Raw genomic sequence first — 14,520 nt, 5'->3', positions numbered from 1 at the left:
CTCCGCTGCTGGGAGTCCTCAGGGTGTAGATTTGGGGCCCAGCAATCCCCACCTCTGAGGCATTAATGACGCCCAAGGCCGAGGCCTCTGCAGCTGGTCCCGGGGGCGGGGGCTCGGCGGGCGGGGAGGGATGCTGACGCAGGAAGAGGGTTCCTAGAGAGCTCCCGGGGCCAGCGCCGACTGTTCGGTCACCCAGCCCCGCCCGTCTGACTCCCCGGGCGCAGGGCTCATTGCTTATTTCCGCTCGAATTCATTCCAAATAGCCCCCGGCCATTTGCTTGCCAGATGGTACGAGACGTATCCCGTCAGAAGGAATGAATAACCAAATTAAACGGACATTTGTCCAGTTCGTTTGGCTCCGCTGCGGAGAGTTGCATTGTGAGAGAAGAGGGATCGCGCTGATTTAAGAGCTAGACTGTCCTTATTCTGGAGCTAACCGTTTAAAATCTTACTTTGCACTGCTGTAGACAGAAGCCTACTGCTCCAGCAGAACTGCGCCTTTCCTCAAATCCAGTGTCCCCCACCTTGGGTGCCTTTTCCTTTATTTTCTGTTAAGGCAAGACCTTTCATATCGCAGGGCTTTGGAGCCTTCTCTGAGTATATTTGTATTTTAATAGGCTTTCCTATGTCCTCAAGTTGATTAAGTGATAGCAATATGTGTATGTGTTGGTGGTGAGAGCAGCACCAGGTGTTAGACTGGTGGAGTCAGACCAGACCTTGGTTTAGCAACCTCGTACTTGAGTTCTGGCTAATTTATAGCCAAGACTTAAACTATGAGAGAAAGTTTATTTAGAAAGTCACAGAAGTAGAAACGAGCTGTAGAAGAAATGGGCGCAGGAAACAATTTACAGGGCCAAGAGAAGAACCCTGGGAGCTTAGGAGAGAGAAAGGTAAAGGCAATGAACCGAGGGGTACAAAGAGGGAGAGGGGAAAAGTGTGGGGATGCTTCCGGAAGGAGAGCGCAGCTGGTTCCTCCTGTCCTAAGGGCTTTTTCTTTTTCTTTTCTTTTCTTCTTCTTCTTTTTTTTTTTTTTTTTTTTTTTTGGTTAATCCTCACATTTGAAGACCTATTTAAGACAATATTAGTATACTGTGAATCCAAAATAAGGGAAAGGTCATGGTAGCATATAGCTAGAAAGGTTACCCTTACAAATTTGGTTTTAAAATAAACGAAGTGTAATGTTTAAACAAGCATTCCAAGTTTGGGTGGTGGAGGCAGGAGAAGCAGGAACAAAGAAATGAAGATGACATAAACAAGAGTGAAATATTGTGCTTATTGGACACATGGACTTTGTTTGGAACTCCACTGATTATATAGTAGCTGGCACAGTGCCACTCACATAGTAGACATTTAATCAGGACTATTGGTTACAATTGTCAGAAGTCCAAATGAATTTATTGACTTGCATAACTAAAAAGTAGAGGAATAGGTTTAAAGGATATCTAGTTACAGATAATCAAATGATAACTTCAGGGGTCACTTCTTTTTTTCTTTCTCTGACTTTGCCTTTGAGAAAAGTAAGAGTGTTTCTGTTTTAGTGCTAAAAAAACTAATTTTAACTTGCTTATGTAACGAACAAATGAAGAGGTTCTACATTTAAAAGGCATTTCAAAAGAGAGAGGCGAAGTTCAAAGAAATGTTGGCCAATAATTTTCTAGAATTGAAGAAAGATGACTCGTTAGATGGAAGAAACACAAATTTTGAGAACATAACATACAATGTGATGAATGTAAGCAAAGAAAAAAAATTGACAACCTTAAGAGCAGCAGTTAAAATATAACCTACCTACAAAGAAGCGACATTTAGATTGGAAGCCAAATTTTCAAAAGTAAAAATATGTGTGCAAAATATATATTACTGAGGGGAAATTATTGAAAACCTAGAATGTTATAACCAATTGAATTATCACTTAAGAATGAGGTTGCAATATAATGCACCACTGCAGATTCAAACAACATCCTGGTTAACCCTAGCTCCTTCCCATCATACTCAGCTAAGGCTTAAAGGCTCAGGGATGTAGAAAGAGAGTATTCATGAGTCAAAATGTAAATGGATTCTGTAAATATGGCTGTACATGAGTTTTGAATCTCCACGAATCCCCACATAAACACAGAGTATACAGTGAAACCAAAAATGCATGGGACAATATTTGCAACAATACTAGATCACAGATAACTCCACAAACACAAAATACAAGAAGGTGGAGTCAAACTACAAATGCAAAACTTGCACAGTATCAATACTGAAAAAGTCCTATTAAAACTGTTAAAATTTTAAGAAAATTATATAGGATATGACAGAAAAAAACAATAAGAAAAATCCAGAAATGAAGTAACAACTTGGGAAAGAATTAGAAATAAAAGAAAAAATACTAAACTAGAAGGAACACTGGAGTAAACAAACACAATGATAGTGCCTAAAGAAAGCTAGAATTTGAAAATAAGGTTTTCTTAAGTCAAAAAGAAATACAGAAAGACATAGAAATTATTTGAGAGAAATGATAAATATTGAAAATAGGCAAAGAAGATCCAACATATGGATAAAGAGTCTTTGATAAAGAACACCAATCTTGCTAACAGAACAAATACAATACATTATAATTCAAGAGAATTTTTCCTGAAATATATATTCAATTTACATATATTCACATATGTTTTTATATAAATATGTGTATACATTTGAAACCATTTTTAGAAAGAGCATACTGTGTATCTGAAATCATTGAGAATGAAGAACAACAAGCTGTATTCTAGTAAAATTACTAGATTTCACATTTTGAAAAGTGGTCATTAGGCCAAAAAAGTAACTTATGAGTGAAAGAAAATTAAATTATCATAAGACTGCAACCTTAACACTTCATGTGAGAAGAAATCGGTGAAACATTTAAAATATTCAAAGGAAGAAAAAGAGAACCAAGGTCTTTGTACCCAGCAAAACTGACTTTCAAGTATAAAAGCATAGATATAATTTGTTATCAAAATGAAAGAACTCAGAGAACATTATTCACTTGAATTCTTCCTGAGGAATCTACTGGGGAATGAATGATGCCACCCAAATGACTGACAATGACAGGAGGACAATTGGTGAACATTAAATATTTAATTACATGTAGATCTAAGACTAAGTGAAGGTTTGTTTTGGTCAGGGAGATTGAAACCACAAACTTGGCATGTCAGGGTGACACTCTCACCAACTGAGCTACCCGGACAGGGCTAAAATCACGCAGTAATTTGAACAGAGAACATTTACTATAAAGAATTAATGGAATTGGAGTAAAGGGGAGTTAACTGGTAAGTGGCAAAGATAACTCCTGCAATATAGGAATAGTAGATATAGGGAGCAGCCACCACTCCTAGGATTGAAATAGAGTGGCCAAGGTACAGCCCCGCTGCACTCACCCCCACCCCCACCCACCCACAGGCACCTCGTTGCTGAAGAGGGCATGACTGTGGCTCACTGGTTGTCACAGAAGTTCACTGAGGAGTGGCCTCAGTGGGACTCATTAGAAATTCTCTCTTGAGAGTGCTGGGAGAAGCTATCTACAGGGAGGTGCCTTATCTCAGAATTCCTTGCAAACTTACAGAAAGGTGCTGTGCCAGCAGCATAAAGCCATCCAAGAAGCAGTGTACTGGGGGAAGCTGCTGTGGGAAGCTGCTGCTTGTTGCTGGTCATTGGGCACTGCTGAAAGAGACCATGTGCTCTGCAGGAGCCCAATGAGAAAAGCACATGAGAACCAGAAAGAGAAGCCTCTTCCCCCTCCAGTGGCATCCTGGTGCCCTCTACCAATAAAACATGTCAAACCTACTGGCACGGGAGATGTATTGACAGAGTTCGGCTTTGTTATTGCAGAGCAAGCAAATATTTGGAGCAGAGAGTCAATAAACTGATATATAAAACAGGGTTAAAAGAGAGTATACTCTGACATGGATTTATATTCTGAAATATTGATACAAAGATTACTATAAAACTAGAGAGTATGGGGAGAACATCAGCAAAAAATTTTTAAACTTTTCAGTATATTGATGGCAGTAATAGTATTATTTTGAGAATGTGTGTAAAATGAGTGATTATCATTAATATGAATTCTCTCTTAAAGAATTACAGAAACGTGATGACTATCAAAGGCAGGATAATGATTACTGTTAGGGTCACCGAATGAGGTACACATGAGGCTGAAAGTGGTAAAGAATTATAAATTTATTAGATCATCTGGAAACCAGATGGGCTGAGCTCCACAATGGCACCCATACCCAGGGATAGGGAGTAGAGATTTTAAAGGATTCTAGGTGGACTTTTTTCAGTAGGGAATTCTCTGGGCAGGTCTGGATCCTGGGCAAGTCCAGAGGGGAAAGTTACTGGTCTTAGCAAATGGAATGTGGTCTAAGTGAAAGGAAATGTTGGTTGTGAAATGATCTACTGGTCAGTTTCCCAGGGAAGGGGTATCAATTCAGTTATATGGTCAGACCTAACAATTACTTTTGAGGGAGGGAAGGGTTTGTGATTGAGATGGAGCACACAGACAGGCTTCTTGGGTGGCTGACAAAATTCTGTCTCTTCCTTTGGGAAGTGATTACAAGGATATTCACCTTATAATAAACCATCAAGCTGTTAGAGAAAGTGACACAAACGGAACCTCTCACTCACACACCTGAACTGTGAAGGATATCCTTCAATAAGAGGGAAATGGAATTCAGAAGCAAGGAGTGAGATGTAAAAAAAAAAAAAAAAAAAAAAAAAAGACTTTAGGAAAATGAGATCCTGCAAGGATCTAATGAGTTAAATGAATTTGAGAAACAGAGTCTAGAAAAGCATGGTGAACTGATCATTGCCGGAGACCAATCCCAGCATGTCATAATTTGAAGAGTTTCATCAAAAGGTTGATGAGACTTGGGGACTCATCAGGGTTGAGTCACACATGTAGTCACCTGTTGGGAATGGCTGAAGGCTTCCCCAAACACCTGAATAGGAAACTGATTGTGGCTGCCAGACAGTTAAAGGGCATCTTAATCTACATGTTATTGCCTCCTACTGGCCAAACACCTGAACAGCCGTAGGCTAATTCCCTCATTCTGACAATGGACTCTGTACCAAACCCTGACCCTCTGAAGTGTATATCTCTGCCTTGCCTCAGGACAAGTTGTGTTGATAAAAAGCATGGGGTCCTGGGGACGAGGAGAACCTAAGACCTTAGACTTAAGATCTTGGATTTTAGCTCCTTTAGCTAAGCTCCTCTGACTCCCAATGCCTTTCAAAATTATATCTCGTCTCCGGACTCTTTATTAGTCTCTGGATTCCTATTAAATCTACGCACAGCCTTCTCCAGATTCCTGAACTCTTCTTGATGCTGGGACAAGAACCCCTGCAGATCATGTGTATTAATCTCCTTTCCAAAATACCCATTGAAAAGAAACAAAGGACTAAAGTTGTAAACCTACAAGGCGCATGTAGTTTTGTAAGGCAGGAGGCCATTGACGTAAGGAGGAGAGACTCAGAGCTTGGAGGTGCATGAAAGTGGAAGTGAAGTACAGTAAGTTCACAGGAAGCAGATTGAGTAAAAGTCTGTATGCTAAATAGTGACTCCTCAACCCCACTCCCCGCTCCTAACTCTGTTCTTAAAATTCTATCAGCCAAACCTATGCCTCCAAAGCTAGATATTGAAATCTTTTGAGAAACTGAATGATCTCAGAGAAAACCCTCTATATGTTGTCATTTGGGTATCCAAGAACCAAAGTTTGGTTTGCAGCTTATCACTCTCCTCTGAAACATATCAGGATATAAAAATAAAATGCTAATGTCTCAAGAACAACAGTAGAATCTAATCTGTAAACATGTTTGAGATGGGAAAATAATATTGAGGAGCATTTAACAATTTAAAAAATAATTGCATAGATATACAGAAAACAACAACAAAAATTGAAAGAAAGGCAATCATTAAAACCATGAAAAGCAAGCCTTTCTGATCTACCCAGAGAGTGGTCTATACTGCAGTGTTCTGAGTTCCTGTTGTAACTTAAGAGAAACTTGCACCATGTCCGGAGGCTTTGATGTTCTGCAAAAGAAGGAGGAAGATGTCCTCAAATTCCTTCCTCCCCCTCAGGTGGCACTGACCTTGATGTTACATTATAAATCTAGAGAGAACCTGGGATAAACTTCTGCTGGCAGCTTTTGCCATTGTTGCCATTGAAAACCGTGCTGATGTCAGTGTCATTTCCTCCAGAAATACTGACCGGGGAGCTGTGCTGAAACTGCCGCGCCACTGGGGCCACTCCTACTGCTGCTGCTTCACTCCAGCTTTCTGAGAGCGGTGGTTCCTGATCCCGGGCGTGAGCACCACCCTCTCATAGAGGTGTCCACGGTGGCCTGCCTACCGTTGCTGTGTAACACAGACGCTCCTCTGCGCTGTGTGAACAGTGCCATCCTGTGAAACCACAAGGGAGCTCACTCAGTGGGTCTGATGTGGTGATGCTGGCCCGGGAAGTTCTGCGCATGCGTGGCACCATCTCCAGTGACCACCTGTGGGAGGTCATGCCTGAGCTCTACTTCTTCAGAGACCCTGAAGATATCGGAAAGAGCAGGCCACTGCTGAAAGGCTGTGACCAAGCAGGTGTTCCTGGGTGAATGAACCGCTCTCGCTCTCACAGTGACTGCTGCTCAAGTTGAAGTCACACACTGGTCTGAAGGCATGCAGGTGCCCTCTGCGCCTGGTTCCCTACTGAAGACTGGGGCACTCGGCCTGCCCCTGCCCAGAGCCCCGAATGGGTAGGAGCAGCCACCTAGTGGCCTAAAGCTGTTCTTCCACAGATTCTTAAACAGAATGGAAATAAGGGTGATGAAAATTAAACAGTTAAAAAAATACCAGGAGAAGAAAAGAAGAGCCCCAGGGAGTAGGATGGGGGCTGGGAATGGGGAATGTGGGGCAGGTTATTGTCATTTCTCTTTTACTATATTTGTTTTTAAAAACTATATATATGTTACTCTGATGGCAACAAAAAAGGAAGGAAGGAAGAGAAAAAGAGAAAGGTGGGGCTGACTTCAGGTTTGGTTGCATAGAGAGGGTGCAAATAATATCATCAGGACCTGGGTTCTATCTCAGAAACGCAAGCTATTTTTTATTTTATTTTTTGTTCTCATTAGAACTTGAATCTTGAATGGTGATGGGAAGTGGTTGGATATCTATCAGTCTAAAAAGACTGTTCATGAGTTTCTGTTACTGGATCCTTGGATTATCCTTGGTTCCTGATAACTTTAAGGTCCAGTTTTTCACCTTTCCTTTAGATTTTGTGAGCCTGAATCTTTGGATTTTAACCAAAGAATAGTAACTATAACAGGATAATAATCACAAAATTCTGTATCAGTTGAACACATAAAAAAGAATTATTAATTTTTTTGCTTTTCAACATCTCTTTGGAGAACTGTACCTCCCTCCATTCTTAATCTATGTAGTTCGGATAAGATTGACTCCATCTCTGTATCCCTAAAAGTAGACACACGAGAGTATTCATCCTCTCGCCACAGGTTCAGGGATAGGAAAGTGATATGAATTGGGCCACACTGAGTCATCTTTGGAATTTTGCCATTTGAAGGAGATACTTCTGATTCGGAACCTATAGCTGCTGGTGGCCATTTTTTATGCCGCATCAGTTGACCTTTCCTAAAAGTGAAACCAACATAGAGAAAAGTGAAACTGTGAGATGGAGAGAAACAGAGAAAGTATTCTTGTGACATCCTGGATCCAGCTATATCGGAAACCATCTCCTGGAATTTTAGAGTTGCCCAAGCTAATAAATTCCTCGTTCCTTTGTTTCTGTCACAACCAAAAAAATCCTAATGCAGACTGGGATTCCAAAGTTCTTCACATACCTTCTTTTGCTTTGTCATTGACCTAAGTCATTCACAAGTTCTCTCCAGCATTTTTCCATGAGGAGAAAAGTTAACATCACAATTTATAGCCTTTTACAAGTGTTGACTTTCAACAAACGCCCTTAGAGCTGGGTCACACAATATTTAAATGGTACTGTTTACATGGTGGTGTTGCTCTTGAAATCATTTCTCTTCATTGGTTACAAACCAGTGCTCAAGTCAGAGACCAGTGGTGTTAACTCTCTTCCTTTGGTGGGGAAGCTGTTTGCCATCTGGGCATTCTTCTCCTCATCATCCCATAGTCCAGCTGGTTTATGTCATGAGTTCTATGCACCAGGGGCTGCACACTACAATCTCTGAGGAGCCTTTAAAAGCCACCCATATCTGGGTCCTATTCCTAAAGATTCTGATATAACTGGTCTTGGTTAGGATTCAGCCATATTTTCTAAAGCCTCCCCAGGCCATTCTATCGTGCAACCGGAGTTGAAAGAGCAGCTGGCACACACTGCATCTCTAGAGAGGCCTCGCCGGTTCTAACCAAAAAGTGTTGGGAACTGTTCGCCCTGAATTGCTCCAGTGAGTATGTAGACTTTCTTCACCTCCTATAGCCACAAATTCATTTCTATACTCATTTACTGAGCATTTATACTCATTTCAGCATTCCTGGATACTAGGAATACAAAGGTGAATTAAGCCACGTTTTTTGTAGTTGAGGGACTACAGAATAGATGGGAGAGATTGGTAGGTAAGCACCTACATGACAAAATGTGAGCCCAAAGGAGGGTGCGGCCAGTTCTCCCTGCAAGGAGACAGAGTTGTAAATTGGAAAGGGCTTTATATAGGAGGTGACTTTGAGCTGAGTTGACTCTTTTTATTTTTTTATTGATCTCAGAGAGGAAGGGAGAGGGAAAAAGAGATATAAACATCAATGATTAGAGAGAATCATGGATCAGTTGCATGCCCCTCACTGGAGATTGAGCCCACAACCTGGGTATGTGCCCTGACTGGCAATGCTTAACCACTGAGCCATGCCGGCCAGACAAGCTGAGTTGACTCTTAAAAGTGTTTATTATAAGGACACAGTAGGGAAGGTTATTTTGGGAAGAGGGTGCAACATGAGCAACTTTCATGGAAATAGCTAAGCTGATATTTAAGGTCTGGGGTGAACTGAGTAGAGATAAATTTGGAAAAGTAGGGAGGGGCTGGATTAGGAAGGGCTTTTGTTTCTTATAAGAGAGTTTGGACTCTATCCAAACGCTGTGGACAACAGAAGCTATTGAAGAGATAAATCTGGTCAGATTTGTTTTTTAGAAATATCTCTCTGGTAGCCACGTGAGAGGTAGGTTGGAATGTTATAAATTTGGAGACAAGGACTCCAGCTGGGAGATTATAATCTGGGTAAAATGAAGTGAACCTGAGTCAAGGCAATAGCAATGGGGAGCTAAAGGAGAGAAGGCATTTGAGTGAAATAAATGAAGCCCAATTTGCAGAATTCGGTGACTGAATGGATTTGGGGAGAGAGAGAAGCATCACACTGTCTTTGGTTTAGATGCCTGAATGAGTGGACTGTGATGCCATTCATAGAAATTAAGGAAGGCAGAAGGAAGCACAAGATGGGAGAACGGAGGAGCAGTAGGGTGCCTGTGAGATGTCCAATGGATACTGGCTGTTGAATATATTGTATCATAAAGATACAGATTGAGGTGTTGTAAGCATACAGGTGGCCCTTGACAAGTAGGTGGAAAACTCTGTGAAATGAGAAGAAATGAAAGTCAAGAGCAAAGGCCAAGGGACTATTGAAGAAGAAGGAGGAAGAGGAAGAGGAGGAGGAAAAGGTGAGAAAGGATGATGAGCTGGGAGGGAAAGTAGGATTGAGTAAGAGGAGAAATTTTTCATAAGAAAGGAAAACCATAAAGTGTCAAAACCATAAAGAAATCAAGAATTGTAGCAGGTGCCCAGCTGGTGTGGCTCAGTGGTTGAGTGTCAACCTATGAACCAGGAGGTGACAGATTCGATTCCTGGTCGGGGCACATGCCTGGGTTGCGGGCTCGATCCCCGGTAGGGTATATGCAGGAGGCAGCCAATCAATGATTCTCTTTCATCATTGATGTTTCTATCTCTCTCTCCTCTAAAATCAATAAAAATATATTAAAAAGAAAAGAATTGTCGCAGGCATTTTTTTGTACCCTAGCTCTTTTTCCTTCTTGTGGTAATAGCACCCCAATTTCCTCTTATTGAATAACCCTTCTCTAAATATATGCAGTTGGGGAAGGACTATCAGGGCCTTCTACTCTGCCACTCCAAGCCATGTGGTGGGCATGTGACCCAAGCTCAGCCAACTGGACATGCTCACCTGGAACTTGGAAAGTTGGGCAGATGGTTCAGGGATGGTATAAATATAACACCAGCAGAGATTCCTGGTAATACTGTTGGTTATTTCTTGCTATCTATACTTTTTTCTTTAATTTCAGAGGCTGTGATATCCTTCCAATAAATTCCTCTTAAGTAAATTAGCAAGTGCTGGTTTATGATCCTTCCAACTGAAGAACCTTACATGAATTCAGCCATTAGGAGGTCACTGATGGCTTTGCCTGGTAATTTCATGGAGTGAAGGGTGAAAGGCTGATTGAAGAGGGAATAGAAGGTGAGCAAGTAGGGATAATAATTGCATTCTAATCAATGAGTTTCTTTTGGAAGAGAAGGTGTTAGGGAAATAGCTAATTATTCTGAACCATATTTAAATCCATGCTTTGCTAGGACAGCTGACAAGAGAGTTTCTGAAAGTTGGGTAGCCATAAATCTGTTATTTTAGTATTGATTTCTCAAGTTTTTAGCCAGATTTAGTTTATCAATATATTTTAACTCTTCTTACCAGTAATGTATGAGAAAGCTACCCCATGATGACAAATTGCTCTTTAAAGTATCTACTTCAGAACAAAAGTTTGTCTGATTTGATATCCTGATAGAAAACAATGTGAAAAAAATAAAACCACCATGAAAGGTTTCTTCTGACACGTTGTCCAATGCACCCAATAAAAGATTAAATTTAAAAATAATTTAATTTCAATACTTTTAGAAATACACATTAAATATCGTTTCCTTCTTTAGCCAAACATTGAGTGAATTACCATATGATGCTTTTCTGCCCTCCAGTGGTTGTTATAAGCATTAAGAAATTTATTATCTTTTTAAATATTTTATATTCTAAGAATATATTTTCTTTATAACAGAAATTTTAGAATTCAAAGTGATTTATAAATGCATCAGCATTTACAAGAGGCGCATGTTATTCTTAGAAATGGGCAGCACTCATAAAACAACAGCAAACCTCATTCTATAAAGTCAACTGACTTGAGGCAACCAGTAGGTGGAGGAATTTCCAAAGCTAAGAACTCCACCATGCTATCCAAAACCAACTTCAGAACCCAAGGATCTTAAAAATAACTGGTTCAGTCTTCCCAGTTTTACACTAACAGGAACTAAAGACTGCTGAATAGCCCCAAGCTATACATACATATACACATCGTGTCCATGAAATTGTGGTAAAAGGAAAGACTATTCTAGATTAAGATTAGATTTTACTTGTGAAATATGAGACTTGGGGGTGAAGTGTAAACTTGTTAGGTATGGATAGCATGAAATAAAAAGCTGAAAGTAAGTAGGGTATATGAAGAAAGTTATTATGACACTAGAGTCTCGATGCGCAAAATTCATGAAAGGGGCTTGGCCCTCGCAGCCCCGGCTTTGTCCGGAAGGTCGTCGGGCTGGGCTGTCCGGTCTAATTAGCATATTACGCTTTTATTATTATAGATAAGAGAGGAAAAGCGGCCGAAAGTGGGAGCCCTGATCAAATGTTAGTGTTATGATATGCGGAGAGGTGAAGGGAGGGAGGATGAGTTTGGCTTTGACCTGGTTAGCAATAAAAAGCTATTATGAAAGACAAATGACAAATATTTACAAAATATAAAGTGTGGGTACAAATGAATGTGAAAAGCACTGATTTGCCTCTTCCTGCTGCTCCTTTATTTATCAGCACTGGAAGCAACCAATGCAGAGGGAGAAGCCACAAAACCTCCTAAATACCTGGTCAATTTAGCCTTTCTATGCCGAACTCAAATTCCTTCCTTAGAATCTCTTTCTTAGCTGTGGTACCTCCCCTCCCAAACTTCTTCCTGAACTCCCTCCAAGACAGAGTGACTAGTTACTCTCTCCCTCTCCATGATTGTTTACTTTATTTGCATGCTTTTCCCCAATTGTGTTACCATTTTCATAAAGTGGGACTGCACTGCCAGGCCAATGTGGAGTTGTAAACAAGCAGGACATGAACTGAAACTTGAATTCAACTTCATCAAATTTCACTCTGTTCTTGGCCCTCTCTCTTGTGGTCAAAAGCATGAAAAAATTCCACAATTCTCCAGGTTTCTTCTCCATTTTCTCTTTTGTCATAGGGTTTTGTTGACCTGCACCCTCTTTTCTAAATTTAATACCCTGGCTCATTTTGTTCTTTTTTTTTTTTTTTTCCGCTTTGTTCTTACTAACCGACCATGATAACTTATCTTCTTTTTATATAATAGGCTCCCCTGCATTCTCGGTCAATTTTATGTACAGTTTTATAGGCCATATCATGTTTTTGCCTGGAAAAACTTACTAAGACTGATGGTACCCACTATTGTTGAAGTATGGAGAAATAGGTTCACTCATACAGTTTGTGGGAGTGTAAGTTTGCACAACTTTTTGATGGCTGATTGTTAGCATCCACCAACATTAAAAATATTGTAGACTTATGACTAATTAATGCCCCCTTTGGAATCTGCCTTTCAGAAATATGAGCACTAGGTATGAAGATGCAAGTCTAGTATATTCCTTGCAGGATTATTTGTAAATGTAAAGTAGTAAGAATAAATGAGATAGCCATCAGAAATGAAAAGATCAGAAAGCAGGATAGTATAATTTGTCAATAAATCCAATAACTAGATCTTTGAAGAAAAAAATAATACCCTACATAAAATTCTGGCAATTTAATGAAGAAAAAAGAAGAAATCACAGTCATGGAACTTTAATAATAAGAACGAACGTATAGTGCTAGCCAGTTTGGCTCAGTGGATAGAGTGTCGGCCTGCCTACAGAAGTGTCCTGGGTTTGATTCCAGTCAAGGGCACATGCCCAGGTTGTAGGCTCGATTCCTAGTGGGGGGCATGCAGGAGGCAGCCAATCAATGATTCTCTCTCATCATTGATGTTTCTATCTCTCTCCCTCTCCCTTCTTCTCTGAAATCAATAAAAAAAAAATTAAAAAAAGAACATGTAATTTAAAATCCTGAAATAATTAAAAAATAAAACAATATGTTTAACATCATTCCAACAAATTTAAAATATTCGGAGGAAGTGAATTATTTCCTAGAAAAATATAAATTGCCAAAATTGACTGAAGAAGAAAACAAAAACCTAAACATTTTTATTACCACTGAAAAAATTTAAAAATCAAAGAACTATCCACCAAATGGTTAATCTTTTAGTTATTTTTTAATTCTCATTTTCTAATTTCATTGTCTTGAGCTCAGAAACAATGCCTGTATATTTTTGTACTTTGGAATTTGACATATTAATATTGAACTATTATATAACTAACTTTTAAATGTGTTCTATAAGATATTGGAAAAATAGTCTATACAATTGGCACTTTCTAGCTAAACTGCATAACACCCCCACAATATTCCTTATTTGCCTACCTCTCACTTATTTTTAATTACAAAAGCAAAAATATGATTATTATAACAAGTTCAAACCATAAAGAAATACCTTTGCACCCTAAAGAGAGTTTAAAGATCAGCTATAGAAGAGGTCAGAGAGACTGGAAGTGAGAGAGATCCTCATGCTGGCCTTGAAGGAGGAAATAGCCATGCTATGATCTATCTATGGGAGGGGCCATGAGGCAAAGACTTGGGGGATGGCTTCTAGAAGCTGAGAGTGGTCCCCAGCCAACATCCAGCAAAAAAACCCAGAGACCTCACTCCTACCACTTCAAGGAACTGAATTATGCTAATAGAATGAGTTTGGAAGAGAACCTAAAGCCTTATATGAGCTCTAGATGAGAATGCAGCTCCATGCTACTTTCATTGATTTGATTTCAGTCTTACCTGACTCTGACCAGAGCACTCAATTACATCATGCCCAGACTTCTGACTGCAAAACCTAGGGCAGTGATGGCGAACCCATGACACGCGTGTCAGAGGTGACACGCGAACTCATTTTTTTGGTTGATTTTTCTTTGTTAAATGGCATTTAAATATATAAAATAAATATCAAAAATATAAGTCTTTGTTTTAGTATGGTTGCAAATATCAAAAAATTTCTATATGTGACACGGCACCAGGGTTAGGTTAGGGTTTTTCAAAATGCTGACACGCCGAGCTCAAAAGGTTCGCCATCACTGACCTAGGGGATAATAAGTGGGTATTGTTTTGAGCTACGGAGTTTGTGGTAATGCAGCAATAGAATAATACAAATACATAAAGACTTCTGAAAGTGATATTTTCAGTGTGAATTGTATTCATCATAAAATAAACTTTAATTTTCTATTTAATATATTTACTTTGAATTTTATAGTATTATATATTATTAACTAGAGGCCTGTTGCACGAAGAGATTCATGCAATAGGCC

The sequence above is a fragment of the Myotis brandtii genome, unplaced genomic scaffold (assembly GCF_000412655.1).
Source record: "Myotis brandtii unplaced genomic scaffold, ASM41265v1 scaffold398, whole genome shotgun sequence".
In the NCBI taxonomy this organism is placed as follows: domain Eukaryota; kingdom Metazoa; phylum Chordata; class Mammalia; order Chiroptera; family Vespertilionidae; genus Myotis; species Myotis brandtii.
This window is presented reverse-complemented; position numbering follows the sequence as displayed.